At 34.5% G+C, this 14,644-nt stretch overlaps 1 long non-coding RNA gene across 1 annotated transcript; it reads left to right on the plus strand.

Annotated features, from left to right (window-relative positions):
• The first annotated feature begins 5,417 nt into the window (after positions 1-5,417).
• LOC149783625 (uncharacterized) lies at positions 5,418-13,282 on the plus strand. Its single transcript, XR_016414044.1, has 3 exons — positions 5,418-5,455; positions 6,736-6,973; positions 10,804-13,282. It is a non-coding gene; the product is annotated as an uncharacterized LOC149783625 (long non-coding RNA).
• Positions 13,283-14,644: the final 1,362 nt, after the last annotated feature.

The following is a 14,644-nucleotide window of genomic DNA, read 5'->3' on the forward strand; positions in this document are numbered from 1 at the left end:
GTATGTATCTAAGGAAAAGATGATAGTACAGTAGAAATTTAAAGTTAACTTTGCACAACCGTCAAAAGAAAATAAGACTTATATTATTTTAGCACTAATAGTGCATTAGGTACTATCTATTATTGTATTTCGTATCTCTGAAAAGTTACATGTCCCCAAATCTGGACCTAGGGAGACTCATTATCCCCTTCCCTCGTGATCCTATGTTCAATATTTGTTAATATATGTTGAGGAACTGACTTCTTGTGTGAACAATCAATAATTGAATTACCATGTAAACATATATGAAGGCAAGAGGGGATGACTGTCATAGATGAAAATGGTGATTGCTTTATAAACCCCCATTGCAAAGTATAATCTGTTCATGTTCTGTTATTCTACTTTGCACCTAAAAAACCTAAAACGTACCACCGCGAAATTAAAAATAAATTATTCGTATTTCTGATGCTAGAATTCTGAAATATTCTATTATTTGACTGCTGTTTTTAATCCACCCATCCACCCCAAACCCTCTGTAGAAAAGTACCAAGCCTACTGTATAATGCCGTATTTTCCATCTGTGCATCCATTACCAGATCTCCCGGAGCACTGGGTGGAATGTCATACAATTTTGTATCTATGCTGTGTATGTAATAACAACATGTAGGGCTGATCCTTTACTCGCATCTATTGTTCGGAGTTCTCAAAGGCCAAATGTACAAAATTTCAATTTATAATAAAATAGTCACGTATTTTCTAACCAAATGTACATAATATATCACAGGAGGTGTATGAACCATGTATTTGACAGATATTTCATTATGACCGATTAGTCACTGTCTTGTCGCGAAGGGAAAGTACAATTTTCAAACTTTGAAATGATGGGTTCTTGGATATAGTTGGCAAATGTAGAAATTTTATAAATGACAATGGCACAATTTTGGTCTTTTATCAAGAGTTTTGAACTTAAAACATCCAACAAAAATGAAACAATATGTAAAGCCTACCCTAGAGGCCAGTGCTGATTAGTTATCTATGTTTGACTCTTCATGCCTATTACTATACAAGTATTTGTTCATAAGGTAGCCATTTTGAAAATGTTTTTATCATTACTCTTCCTGAGTGGATGGTTATATTGACATAGGGTTTCCATTAAAAGACTTCTTATCGTGAATATTTGGATCTAAATGAAACGTGCCAATATGATGTTTAATATGGCTTCCATGGCGGTAATTATGACAACCTTTTTATTGCTTATCTTCCTGTGTTGAAAGTAATATTGATATATAATTTGCACCAGAGAACTTTTTGTGCTGTCAAGTTGAAACTAAATGAAAATTGTACGTATTACGTATATCTGTTTGTAACTCCTGGATTTGTAATTTATATTCATGTCATGGCTGTAAATTATACAGATTATCTTTAAATAGATTTTGCCTACGTGACTAGGGTCTGTTAGGTCTTGGTCTACGTGACTAAGGTATGTTAGGTCTTGGTCTACGTGAACAGGGTCTGTTAGGTCTGGGTCTACGTGACTAGTGTCTGTTAGGTCTTGGTCTACGTGACATGGGTCTGTTAGGTCTTGGTCTACGTGAACAGGGTCTGTTAGGTCTGGGTCTACGTGACTAGGGTCTGTTAGGTCTGGGTCTACGTGACGTGGGCCTGTTAGGTCTGGGTCTACGTGACTAGGGTCTGTTAGGTCTGGGTCTACGTGACTAGGGTCTGTTAGGTCTGGGTCTACGTGACTAGGGTCTGTTAGGTCTTGGTCTACGTGACTAGGGTCTGTTAGGTCTGGGTCTACGTGACTAGGGTCTGTTAGGTCTTGGTCTACGTGACTAGGATCTGTTTAGGAATATTAAAATGACATAAATAGATGCCAATCTATATGTTGAAAATTACTAATAATAATCTTAATAATAAATCTTGATCACATTGGGTTAATTCCTCAATGGCTGGTGAGGTTAAGAAGGTTATAGAAAAATTAAGTAATTACTCATAGTTGGGTTACGTCACATGAATATGCAGTTACAAGATAATTTGAGTATAAGATCTGTCACCGGGGTTATGTTGTGAACTTAGTCGTAATAGAATGTGTATAGAAGAAAGAACTTAGCAATCGGATTCACACCTATTTTGGAGTCATTCGTATTTTTGGTGTTCCTATTGAAACTCTGCAGACGTGTTTTATGTTGTACTTAGATACTTATCGAGAGGGAAAACATTTTGTTTGGACTGTTCAGTGGAAATAGAAAGTGCTCATTATTTGGACTATAGAACTATTCTGGAACTGCTGTGGATTATTCAAAAGAGTTCTGGACAATGCCATCTTGACAACTTATTACGGGGTTAATAAAAAAATGCCATCATGACAAGAAGACGTTTCTTGGCGGACCCTTACATTTCCGCTTTTGAAATTTATACGTAACTTTTCATTCTTTTAGACTTTCATAGGACTTTATCGGGATTATTTTGGATTCTCGTCATAATACTGTAAGTTCCTCTCACATTTTCATTTATAACTTTGATACTTAAATTATTTGTTACCTTTAACAAAACCTGTAGGCTTATCTTCTTTCTTTTACTTAGTTTGTGACAGTAGAATCGTAACAGTGCTACTCCGATACCAACATTCCCGCCAAATCAGTCATCTTGAAAATCGTATTATTTATATTTCTAAATAGAGGATAATAGCAGTTTAAGGTTAAATAGCAGGTCCTCAGCAAAACTATTGCGAATCTAACTACGGCCACCATTGCAGACATCTTGAAGGTCTAGGTATCGCTATACGTCAGAAAACATCATCTTTTCAACAGAATAGGTGTTATGGCAGATAATAAGTTGTTATGTATATTTAATTTATAATGTGTGCTTGACCTTTTACCGTGATTAAAGACAGAAATTTGGCGTACCTGACTATTATCATGTTTTCGAAATGTTTACTTGAATTTGAGTCCAAGACCAGAGACAAGACTTTATTTATGAACTTAGAAGTTTCTGAAGTGTCCATTTGTACAAGTTAGTGAAGTTTTCCTCAAAATGATATTGCGTCATAGGTCAGGTGATTGTATATAAAGGTTTTGTAAACAAAGTCGTCATCCCTATTTTAATACCAGTCTGTGGAGTCGCTTTTAGTTGTGTTCAAATATAACTTAAGAGGAACCACTTATTCAAATTATATTTTGGAATAACAGAGCGATCATTAACATTTTGGACTAAAAAATACTTTAGATTAATTGAGGACTCGTTAAAAAACATTCTGGGTTATATCATTGTGACCCATAAGGATTATTGGTACATCTAATCATCCATGAATATTGGTACAAATGCACATTCAAAATTATTAGAATTCATTCAGAACAATCTATATTTTAAATCTGCGGTAGAAAATTAGGATTCTTTAGGACTCAGTTGACAGTAATGTAGTTCCTCTTACATTTTCACTGTGCAACTTAGAGAATTAGGTAATGTGTTGATTTTACTAAACGTGTTGTGTTTGTTTGTTTTTCTTACATAGTTCACCACCTTCAAGTCGTAAGAATAATGTTACCGCAAATTCCATCAACATGGAAAGTCGTGCCAGCATTTGGTTTTTACCATAATTATTCTTATAATGCTTAGTTGGCTCGAACCGAAAATGATGCTTATCTGACACCCAGCAGGACACCACAGCAGCATTTCGAAAAATCGAATACGACATGGGATTTTCATCAGAATTCTTAATCTGATCCCTAGTCTGTCCTAATAAAAATGATTGTAATCTGATCTCAAATATGGCCATCTTGTAAATATTGTTATCACTACTCCTCCAAAATGGAATGTCACATCAACATGGGGTTTCACCAGAAAACTTCTTATGGCGTCTGTTTAATCTTAAATAAAACTGACATCCAATACGGCCACCAGAGTGACCATCTTATAAATATGTTACAGCAGCTCCTTCAGATTGATGGTTATATCGAAATACGGTTGTCACCAAAACACCAAAACACTTCTTATGAGATCAAGTTCATCCTAATGCAGCGGGTGCCAATCTTATATCAAATATAACCATATGACAATCTTGAAAATCCTGTTTTCAGTACTCCTCTCGAATTCTCATATCTGCAATTAGTTTGCACACAAAGGTTTCTACATATAATGATGTGCATTGTGTCCTAAACGAAAAAGGCGCAGATCAAACATCCAATATGGCCATCTCGGCGGCTAATCTGAAGAATATCAGACATGATCTCAACACTTAGGTGTTAAAAGGAATTAACGGCCCTATCTTGAATTCCATGATATTCTTTTCAGACAGTAGAGCATCGGTTCCTTCGCGGGACTCTTGGTTTCTAAGTATCTCCACTTTTCTGAGTGGTACCGACCATTGGATCATTTCTAGAATTAAAACTTCGTAGCCTCTCAGAATTAAAACAGTGCTGTGGTATTTTTCATATGACCAAATTATGGTGATGAAATTATTATCATTTACCTGTAGGTTTTTGCCTTGTAAAATGGATTCAGGTTACGACTTAAGCCTTTTGTTATTTAGATAAATTACACATCAGAAGTAAATCATGATTGTATCATTATGCAAACCATTGTGTAAATTTAATTTAGTGTAAAAGCTGGAAAGACCTTTTGACTTCTTTATATTACGTCGGGCAATTTTGTCACAGGCAGTCTATCGCAAATATTTAATTTTGCTGTGAACTTCTAGTAAGGTTGTTCCGTACTCGAACATGAGAATAGTGAAGACGATATCAGATAAACATTTGACTAAACAAAAATTTAAACTTATAGTTTGACTTATTTGTGTTCCGTTTTATAAATTTTTTAGCGTGCAATGTTTACCAAACAAAAAGCACCATGCTACAATTTAAATATGAATAATAAAAAGCCATTTGAAATACTGACCAATCAAACTCTTCCCTGACGTATTCATATGATTTTCCAATAACCCCGAAGACTACATTCAATCCTATGGTATAGCAATCTTCGTTCTTTTGGCACTGTACCGATTTTTCCATTGCTTTTCGAAATGTCAAAACTTGTCAATGTTGTGTTGAACGGTTGAAAAATAAATTTTTGTAAGAGGGATTAATTTAGTGAAAGTGATTTTTATTCCTGTACCATGTTTCAAAACCATTTATGGAGTTAAGAGATTTGATGAGAAAAGTAGACTTATTCTCAAAGATTCTCTGATAACGTTTTGATTTAAAGAAAGGCTTTCTAACTATTATACACCTACCACGTCATATTGCTCAATCACTATCATATGCAGTAAATTATGATCAAAATAATATATGACCATTTGTATCGCATAATCTATATGCATTATTTTGAAATAAATTAAGTGGTCACCTGGCCTTTTGAGAGTTCTCTTCCCCCATTCGGCCAATTATATTACCTTGGAGCAAGAACAATTAATATTATCAACTTTTCATAATTGTTTTCAGAACATGTGCAGCCTTGTCCAGAGTAACATTAGTGGCAGGTAAACCATGTTTCATTAACAGAGAGTTTGGTGCATTAAAATATTCAGATAACAATCGTATTCGGAAAACATTAATTTATTGGTGGAAGGAAAATTTGACTGAGTTCTTCTTCTTTGCTTACGTATTCCGGTGTTAAGTCGGTCAAAAACATGCTTTTTGTTAAGTCTGTCTAAAACTTGTTTGGGGGAAGAGAGAACCCTATAGAGTCCGGGATCTCGTTTCCCCTTTTTTTGTCTAAATGCTCTGAATGACTCGGGAACACTTTTTTAACCATTTCCTTTATTGCCGAAAAGATAATTGTTGTCTCCTATAATTATTACATAAATAATACATCGTAAGCACGGTTGTAGGTGCTAGCGTTTCGTTACATCTATCGCGCATTTAAAGACAAAATAAGGCTGGTAATCATTTCGAGACATGCGCATTTTATTTCCAAACACACCTGTCAAAGAAATTTCACGAGTTAAATTACTAAGACACGCATCAAAGAAATCATTTACAAGCTGTTCTTTGTGTACAAGCTCGGCACATTTTGTTGTGTACTCAAAAATTATATAGCTATTTTAGAGAGCAAAGAAAGCAGCTAATACCCAAACATTTCTATGCCAGACCAAATGTATCAAAATTAAAAGAATTAATGAGATCTGAAAAAGTTGGCATTTTAAGAAAACTTTCTAAAATGTTTGATATTATTTTATCAAAACATTCGTTGAGCTCTAATCATCCTTACGCAATGTATATGTTGTTATTTCTACTTTTATTTCAGGAAGAGAAACTTACCATGAGTTCATTATTGTAAAGTCAAGGGTTTACTTTAGATTAATTTGTGTTATATTTCTCATAATTATCTTGTGTCTTTCCAATGATGTTAATATCCAGGTATTTATACTTGTACTTGTTCGTATGCCATTGGAGCATTTATTGTGATACTGTAAATAGGAGTTAAATTTTAATTACTGTGAACAAATCGCATGGTCCATTGCTGATGTACACGAATGCAAAGTGAGATACTATTATTTTATATCATATGTTGAGTATTGCAACGAAAGTGAATTAAGGAATGTGTCATTGTCAATTTGATATTGACTAGAATATGGAAGTGACAAAATGTGATAGTGTATTGTGTGAAATACAGTAATGATAGATGATTAAACTGACGACAGTTATGTTTGAAAAGCATTAGTTACATATAAATGGTAAATACCATTCTTTCATATATACTTTACATACGAGATTACTTGCAACAGGGCTGATTAGTTTCAAACCATTGCTGTGTCAGGTGTTTCTGCAGAAACATGAATAATGCCGGATATGTCAGGGAGGTCAACAGCAACATAGAGATCAGCTGCATCCATAGCAACGGAAGAGTAGCGAGCGCTATACGTATCCGAGCTGTCAACAGCAACAGAGTGGTCAGAACGGATCGCAGCACCAGCGAGAAGAGAATGATCCACAATGAAAGAGAGCTTAGAAGAGTCCAGGGTACCAAAGAGATCAGGAGAGATCATTAGCCAAAGGTGGATATGTTTGTGTAGCTATAGGCTTTTTAAATACTGCAATGTTCCTTCGTCTAATCCGATTTATGTTTCTAAAGGATAAATGTTATACAGTTTAGCTATTTCTTCAAATACACTTTATACAAGTATATAGACTAGATAATTTGAGTCTTTTTGGCGACTGCAATTCCTCCAGGGTCAGTGTAATCACTATCATCAATGTCATCTGTAAACAGTAGGTTAAAGTTTGTGTTTAAAGTCTTGTTTATGCTTCACATAAAGGAACGTTGTCACTACACATGCCACAGTAAATTCCACAGAGATTTGAATAAGCAAAATAACTTGATTGCTGGACATTTAATGTTTCAGCCGCCATAAGAGAAAGAGATGAAAATAAAAGGCCATCAGTATTGAACTATTTTACATACAAAAGATAAATTGTGACAAAATGTATACGACAAGACTAATAAATACAAATTATGCGAAACCCATGGTGCGAAGATAATAGAAATAGTCCATTCGAATAATGTTCCGAGAGTTTAGAGCTGAAACACTTAAGAAACAATTACTTAACGTTAATCATTTAAATCAAATTATATTATGTATCAAAATCTTAAAGAGATGGCAGATAATTTCACTCATTCATTTCCAACGTGACGAAACATACTGCAGAATCAATTTTAAAGTAACTTTATGACTTCTGCTGTGAATTCTCCCAAGAGATCCAGGCTTTAAAATACCAAATGAGCTATCAACATGTTTTAAATGCTTCCATTCGGTCAATGAGAAAATGTTGACAGGATTTTATTAGTTTTGTCCAGGTTTATGAGTAATTACTGAGACTGTTTCTTATTATATGTCATCATTGAGTAAAGACGGATGAGTTCCGAAAACCTTAGAATCTGATTAAAGTTAAGTCCCGTTATAAAAGAGGAATTACGGATAAAGTCAAAAACTACAAATCTAGTTGCATTCTTCTGCTTTTAGCTATAAGAAAAACTATACAGACAGCTGACATTAATACATATTATTTTTTTATCAGACGCAAATGAATCTCAACGTCAATTTGAATGTACTCTCCAAAATACCACTACACTCCAATCGTGGTATAATATCGACAACACAAAATGTGCACTTGTTGTTACCTAATCTAGCCATCTTCACTTGTTGTTACCTAATCTAACCATCTTCACTTGTTGTTGCCTAATCTAACCATCTTCACTTGTTGTTACCTAATCTAACCATCTTCACTTGTTATTACCTAATCTAACCATCTCAAATTTTTGTCACAGGACCTGCTTACAAATGGTGCATAATGATAAAATACTTGGTATCCAAGTGGATAAAAGCTTGCTGTATATTTAAACAGTATTTATGTACAAAAGTCAACACGGCAATTGCATATAATCAAACAAGAGTCTCTTCTTTATAATAAACAAATACGTATTTAACAGCTTAAGTTGAAGACATAAATAGCTACCAGACAAAACTCTTACTTGTTATTATGAACAACTTGAAGATAGCTTACTACTGCGTGAGACTATTAATCACATCACTAAAATATTAACTTGTGAATTTGTGTATGTAGGAAAATTAAATATAGCATTACTTTGATACGTCACACTTTGTCCTGCAAAGGATTTGTTGTCCCATTATCTTGCTATTGCTGTAAGGTAACTATAAACCAACAAAACTGTTGACATACCAGCAACATAGACACAAATACATGTAAAACTTAATTTGTTTCAGTGTTGAAGAAAACATTCATATAAACACTAGTTAATGGTGTATAAAATTTTGAGTGAAACATTTCGAGCTCAGCCGTTTTGTTGTAACCACAAGCTTCAACCCCAAATCAAACGAGACATATTAGCATTTTGTTGTCTGTCTTTCAGTCACGCTCTTTTGTAAGCAAGATAGTTCACAGACCCTTGAGCCAAATTTCACTAAAGATATTTAGATACCTTGAGTGAGTCCCAAGAGCCTATTCGGAGGGGGGAACTGTGACCTGATGTTTTGGGGTTTTAATGAACTTTTACATCGTTTCATCGTCAATATGTTTTGGGCGTGAAACCTTGTTGCAGATGTTTAAGCCCGAAGCACAAATGAAATTTTGCATACATGTTTTCTTTGCATGTATATGCTGATAACACACAATTGGAGTTACATTCGGCTTTGAAATTTTTCCACATGTTAATGTTCGTTTGACTAGACTGTTTATGGTGGTTTTTGTTTTATGAACACATTTTGCTTTCATTTGAATCATGCTTTTTGGAGGGTATATTTATGCCAGTATGTTTTCGCTATTTTGGAAGCATCTATGTAATATGATAAAAACACATCTTCAGTCGCATGCTTTAAAAAATGTTTTCCATTTGATTACATGATTTGAAACTTTTGGGACACAGACTATTTGGACTAAAATGTTTAAGCATGAATAAACAAGCATTCGCGAAATAGACAAATATGATATTGGTATGCGCATTGATACTAATATTTAGTTGACATGGTTAGATTTTCAGGCCATTATAACACTCAAGGACAAATAAGTAAAAATAGTAAGCAAATTAATGTTCATTTGAATATGACATGATTATAGTTTCAGTCCATTACTGCATTATCAATATTTTACTTATTTCTTTTAATTTACGACCCGCCAAGAAAAAGCATACACTTGACGTACACACATTATATACGGCATGCATGTAGATGACTTTATTCGATTTTCGTGTCCTTTATGTTTTGTCTTTTATATTAAAAAATCCAAATTTGTAATTTTATGGACTTGGACGTCTTCTGGACTAGAGTGTTTTACTAAAAAAGGACTGATCATGTCTCTTGGAGGATTTCAACCTCTTGTCGTCTCATTGGGGCAAATGAAAGATATAGCTTAATATTGGCCAAGATTGTTAACCTTACCATATGCTATTTCAATACATTAAAGTCTTTGATATCATGAGACGATTATTAAAGTGTGAATCTTTCAGGGTACTTCCATATCACCAAACAAAATGTTATTTTCTTCACCTTGCTGCATTATTTTTAGGGCTGCTAGGGCTCATTAGTTATGATATTGCTGTGTTTTAAGCACTTCTATTTCTGTGAAATACACCGGTACAGAATTACATTAATTTTCAGGTGTTTGATTGTGTGCGTGTTTGTACGTTTGCTGGGATAGGCATTCATAGTCTGGCTGTTGTCAAAAACAAATCCAGTGTAGTTATAGAATAGGGAACACTAATTTAGTCATCCTGGCGTTGTCAGTCTTGTCAACATGAATAGTCGCATCACACGCCATTCAAGTTTTGATGCTAGTTTTTTTGTTAGACTTTACCTAGGAAATATATATAAATGAACCCTACATGAAATAGGTGATATCTTCTAAGTCAGCACTTCCATATCTTCTCTGTATATTAATTGCCCCAGGTGCTCTTGACTTTAAAGATGAAATTTAATTTGTTTTACCTCTTGATTTCGACCACAGTATATGGCTTGGTCAGTTTCCTGTTGCAATTACCAGCGTAACTTTTTCACTTGCTATAGCTTTAAAAATAAAATGTACAATATCTACAGCTATGGCCATTGTCGAGACGATATAGTTCGGTCTTTTAATACTTGTTATCACCGATTTTATTTTTCCGCGCCTGGGAGACATTGTGACCCAGTAGTCTGGTCTCAATCTCAAGTTTGTATCCTGACAAGTATTGTAAATACTGTTCATAAAATGTGTTCATGTGATCATTTTAGAGATCTCTTCTAGGCTTATATAGGCATGAACAGGTTTAAGTCACTACTTCATGAACGGTCTTAAATGTTGGGAATTATTCTAATATTTTTTCTCTTTGTTGCAGATAAAGCAGAAATAATTGAATTCCTGAAGAATGGCACAGTGGTTCAAGTTCCTCGATATGCAGGAGGCTTATATAAAAAAAAAATTTAAAAAACGAAGCTATTAAGTGAGAAAAATATGACTATGTATCATTTTAAGTTGATTTTGACACAGATAACAATGTATAATCATTAATGATAGGGATGTCATGGGGGGGGGTGCATATCGCTACGATGTCTGCTGTATGGACGTTTATAGTGATGTCTAGCGTTGGGGCGTCATACCGCAGACATGTTGCACCATGTCCCACACAGTCACATTATCTGGGCACCAGGTCGACCAGTCCTAACAATAACCTCTTAATGCTGCGCGCCAAGCGAGGTATCTGCTAGTACCATTTTTGTAAGTCTTTTGTATGACTCGAGCCGGGTTCGAACCCGTAACTTCTCGCATCCGAGGTGTACGCTCTAACCACTAGGCCACCGGAGTGGTCATGTCATTCAGTAAGGCTGCCATAGTAATGATATATACGTTTGAAAACTTACATCTCTACCGCTCCTGGACTATATTTTGCTTTTGATGGTCTCAATGCCATTTATCCATCATTCGAATGTCATGATTTTAAATTTAATTTTTTAGGTTCGATATTTCGGGTAAACACGTTTTTGTGTTTGTGCGGTCTGATGGGGGCAGATTATATTAATTGAGTGGAAATATTTCTTAGGATATGCTATTAGTCTTGATTAGTGGGATTTCACAGCCAAATCCTATTTTAAAGTTGGATGACAGCAGGATTTTTACTTCCCTCACCCCCATGTTAGTCTAAACAAAATACTAAAACAACTTTTGTTGAGGCAACAGCGTAGACTTCATTATCGATTACCTAACTCGATGATCTATCATTGAATTAGCATCGTTGTCATGCAAAATAGGGTTGGCTGAGAAACACCCACTTACCAAAACTACTGCGGTTTTTATTTTATATTTAACACAAAATTTTACTATACCTAACATTCCCACAAAATTTTACTATACCTAACACGCTTGGTTTTTCCATATCACGTATGGCTGATAAATAACTTGCTGAGATTTACAGGTAATAAGAATATCGATAATTGTATATTCACAACACACGCTCTAAAGTGATCAGCACCTAATTCATATAGTTATATCTTTAAATTTCATCTGTATATCTGCAAAAGTTCGTTGACCTAACGGTTACGGCGTACATACAAACCTTAGATCGACATGTGAAAACGACTTCATGTGTTTAAGTCCAAAAGACCGCGATATACATATTGGCGGCGTTTGGCAACATATGCTATTATAGTGGAGCGAACCTGCGATGCATTAAAAAAAAGACGAGATATACTGAAATTGGTAATTATAAACTTTTAAACAAAACAAAACTAATCCAGATGCAACTCCCGTGGGCCTTTAAAACATCAAAAAGGGCGTTCATTCTAAATCGCCCTAGGTTCACCGGGGGGAGGGCGTGCTTGATTACAAATTAACAAACTAAAATTTAGCCTGGACAGACCTCTGAATTTCTAATATTTTGTTTTGCACTTATCGATTCACCAAGGGTGTGTTCACGCACAATGGAAAAATAAAAATATAATAGTTACCCAGGATTTTAGAGATATCCAACATTCAACCTGGTCGCATGTACTTCCTTTTGTTTTGTTTTTTATGGCTCAGTCATTCGACATAACATTTCCTTAGTTGGTCATCGACTGTGATCTTTGTGTATTTATCCTGAGATATTGGATTGTAAAGATTGTCAATAGTGTCAGAAAGTGAGTCCGTAACACAAGCAACTAAAATGATCTGGTTACTATCTTATTTCTGTTTTTGAAATACGTGATGTACTTTTCAAGGGCAAGCATACTTGTCATGTGCTTGCCCCTGAAGAGAATTCGTTTCATCTTTAACGTGGTATCTTCCACTGTAATATCTTCCATTTTTTAAAAAATATATTTCACACAAAATTTGTACTGTCCTTAGCTTTTAAATTCACACAAAATTTACCGAGTACTTTTTGTCATATTTTACAACTCTATTTGGTATCATATCAACGAGCAAATTGTCTTTGACTCGCAGTTCCTGTAAAAGATCTAACATAATAAACTTTTCAACACGCAGATAAGCTCAAAGTTGATTTAGAATTTTATTATAAGTCGCTATTGCTATTTTGCAAGAAGTATATTTGTTCTCATTTTTGGCCCGATCGTTTTATTCACCGCTGATAAAACAATACCTACCCCTGACACTATCATTAATAATGGATTTGCGGATCCGCCAGCTGACATAATTCCAGCCGTTGTTAGTAACATAGGAATGTAATTCAGCATGCCTGTTATTTTACTGTAATATTTTCTAGCTCATCTGACACAATATATTTTTTATGATAATATTTATAGTATTTGATGAGCTCATCCCTATCATTGCCTGACAGATATGTGATTACAACCAATAAAAAATTTGTTGCAATTATGAAACTGTTTCAGTAATTATTTCAATTTCCGTAGTGAAGGTATTTTCAGCGGTAGCCTTATCGATCAGAGTACTAAATTTATTAATTACAGGGTCAGCAAGAAAATCTCTGTACTTATCATATGATTCAGATCAGATCTCATTATATATGCTACCTGTTAAGACTTTACGATCTGAGGATGAAAATGCTGGATCAAAATATGCTAGTATTTCAGTAATATCATTGATTCTATCACGATAAATATCTTCCGTTTCGTCAATATAACTAACAACATAACATAACTGTCCCAGCTTAAATTTTTTAAGTACTAGATGCTGCCTGAGAGCTGCATATGTTGTTGTCAAACTCAAAAGACCGCGAATATCTGCTTTCCCTATATTTATGTTGTTGACAGGTAGGTTTAGGTTTTTAGCTACATTTTGATATTTCTGTATTTTGCTTCTGTCACTAATTTTCCAGTTTCTTTTTTTATAGTTTTTCAACGCACATTTTTAGAACTATCACGCGTGTCATAATTTTCGTCAATACTAGGTTCTACAGTTGTAGTATTGTTAAGGTCCTGATAAAATAGGTCTCGTTAGACATCATCATCATATGACTTAATTATATGCTCAGTATCTGATACTGAGTTTGGTGCAGCATTAATATGACATCTGTCATACTTTTCTTATCACCGGCTAGTCTATTAGAACTAGATATGCTGTTGTTAGCAGGTAAGTATCAGTATTATTATCTACTATTTCCAACAACGTACTTTTATGATAATAGTCAATGCCTAGCACACGAAATATTCGACGTTTAATAAATATGTCTTTGAGCTTACGATTTGTAAGAAACCTGTTTTTCTTAGTGTCAGCAAGATTATCAGGCTTATTATAAATCTTTTTCAGTCGCTCTTCCTCCGGATTTTTACCCCCATGATATTTCATTTGTATAAAATTAGATTTGTCGATCGTCAAAACATTTTCTTTGTTTGGCTCAAGCAACGTATTAATTAACAACGACTCAACATTTAATTGACATTCCTCACCGTCGCTTACAAGAGAGTATTTATTAATTATATTAACGTCTTTGATTGCGTATTTCACTTGAGGTCCTGTCATTCCTGCAACTCTAACACAATTGTCATTATTCTCATTTAAACCGGGAAGATTGAAAGCTAATTTTTTCATTCAAGCGACTGTATCTGCTGACCTTGCTTCTTTGCCACTCGCTGGGTCTAGGTGATCAACGTCAACTATTTGAATCACCGTTTTCGGGGTTTAGAATAGTGCTGTAAAACACTTTTGCGACTCTAAGCGATACAATGGAAGATCAACATGCGTTATATATTACAATTACATTACATCGTCAACTACATATGTCT

The sequence above is a fragment of the Sinohyriopsis cumingii genome, chromosome 14 (assembly GCF_028554795.1).
Source record: "Sinohyriopsis cumingii isolate HCF-2022 chromosome 14, ASM2855479v2, whole genome shotgun sequence".
In the NCBI taxonomy this organism is placed as follows: domain Eukaryota; kingdom Metazoa; phylum Mollusca; class Bivalvia; order Unionida; family Unionidae; genus Sinohyriopsis; species Sinohyriopsis cumingii.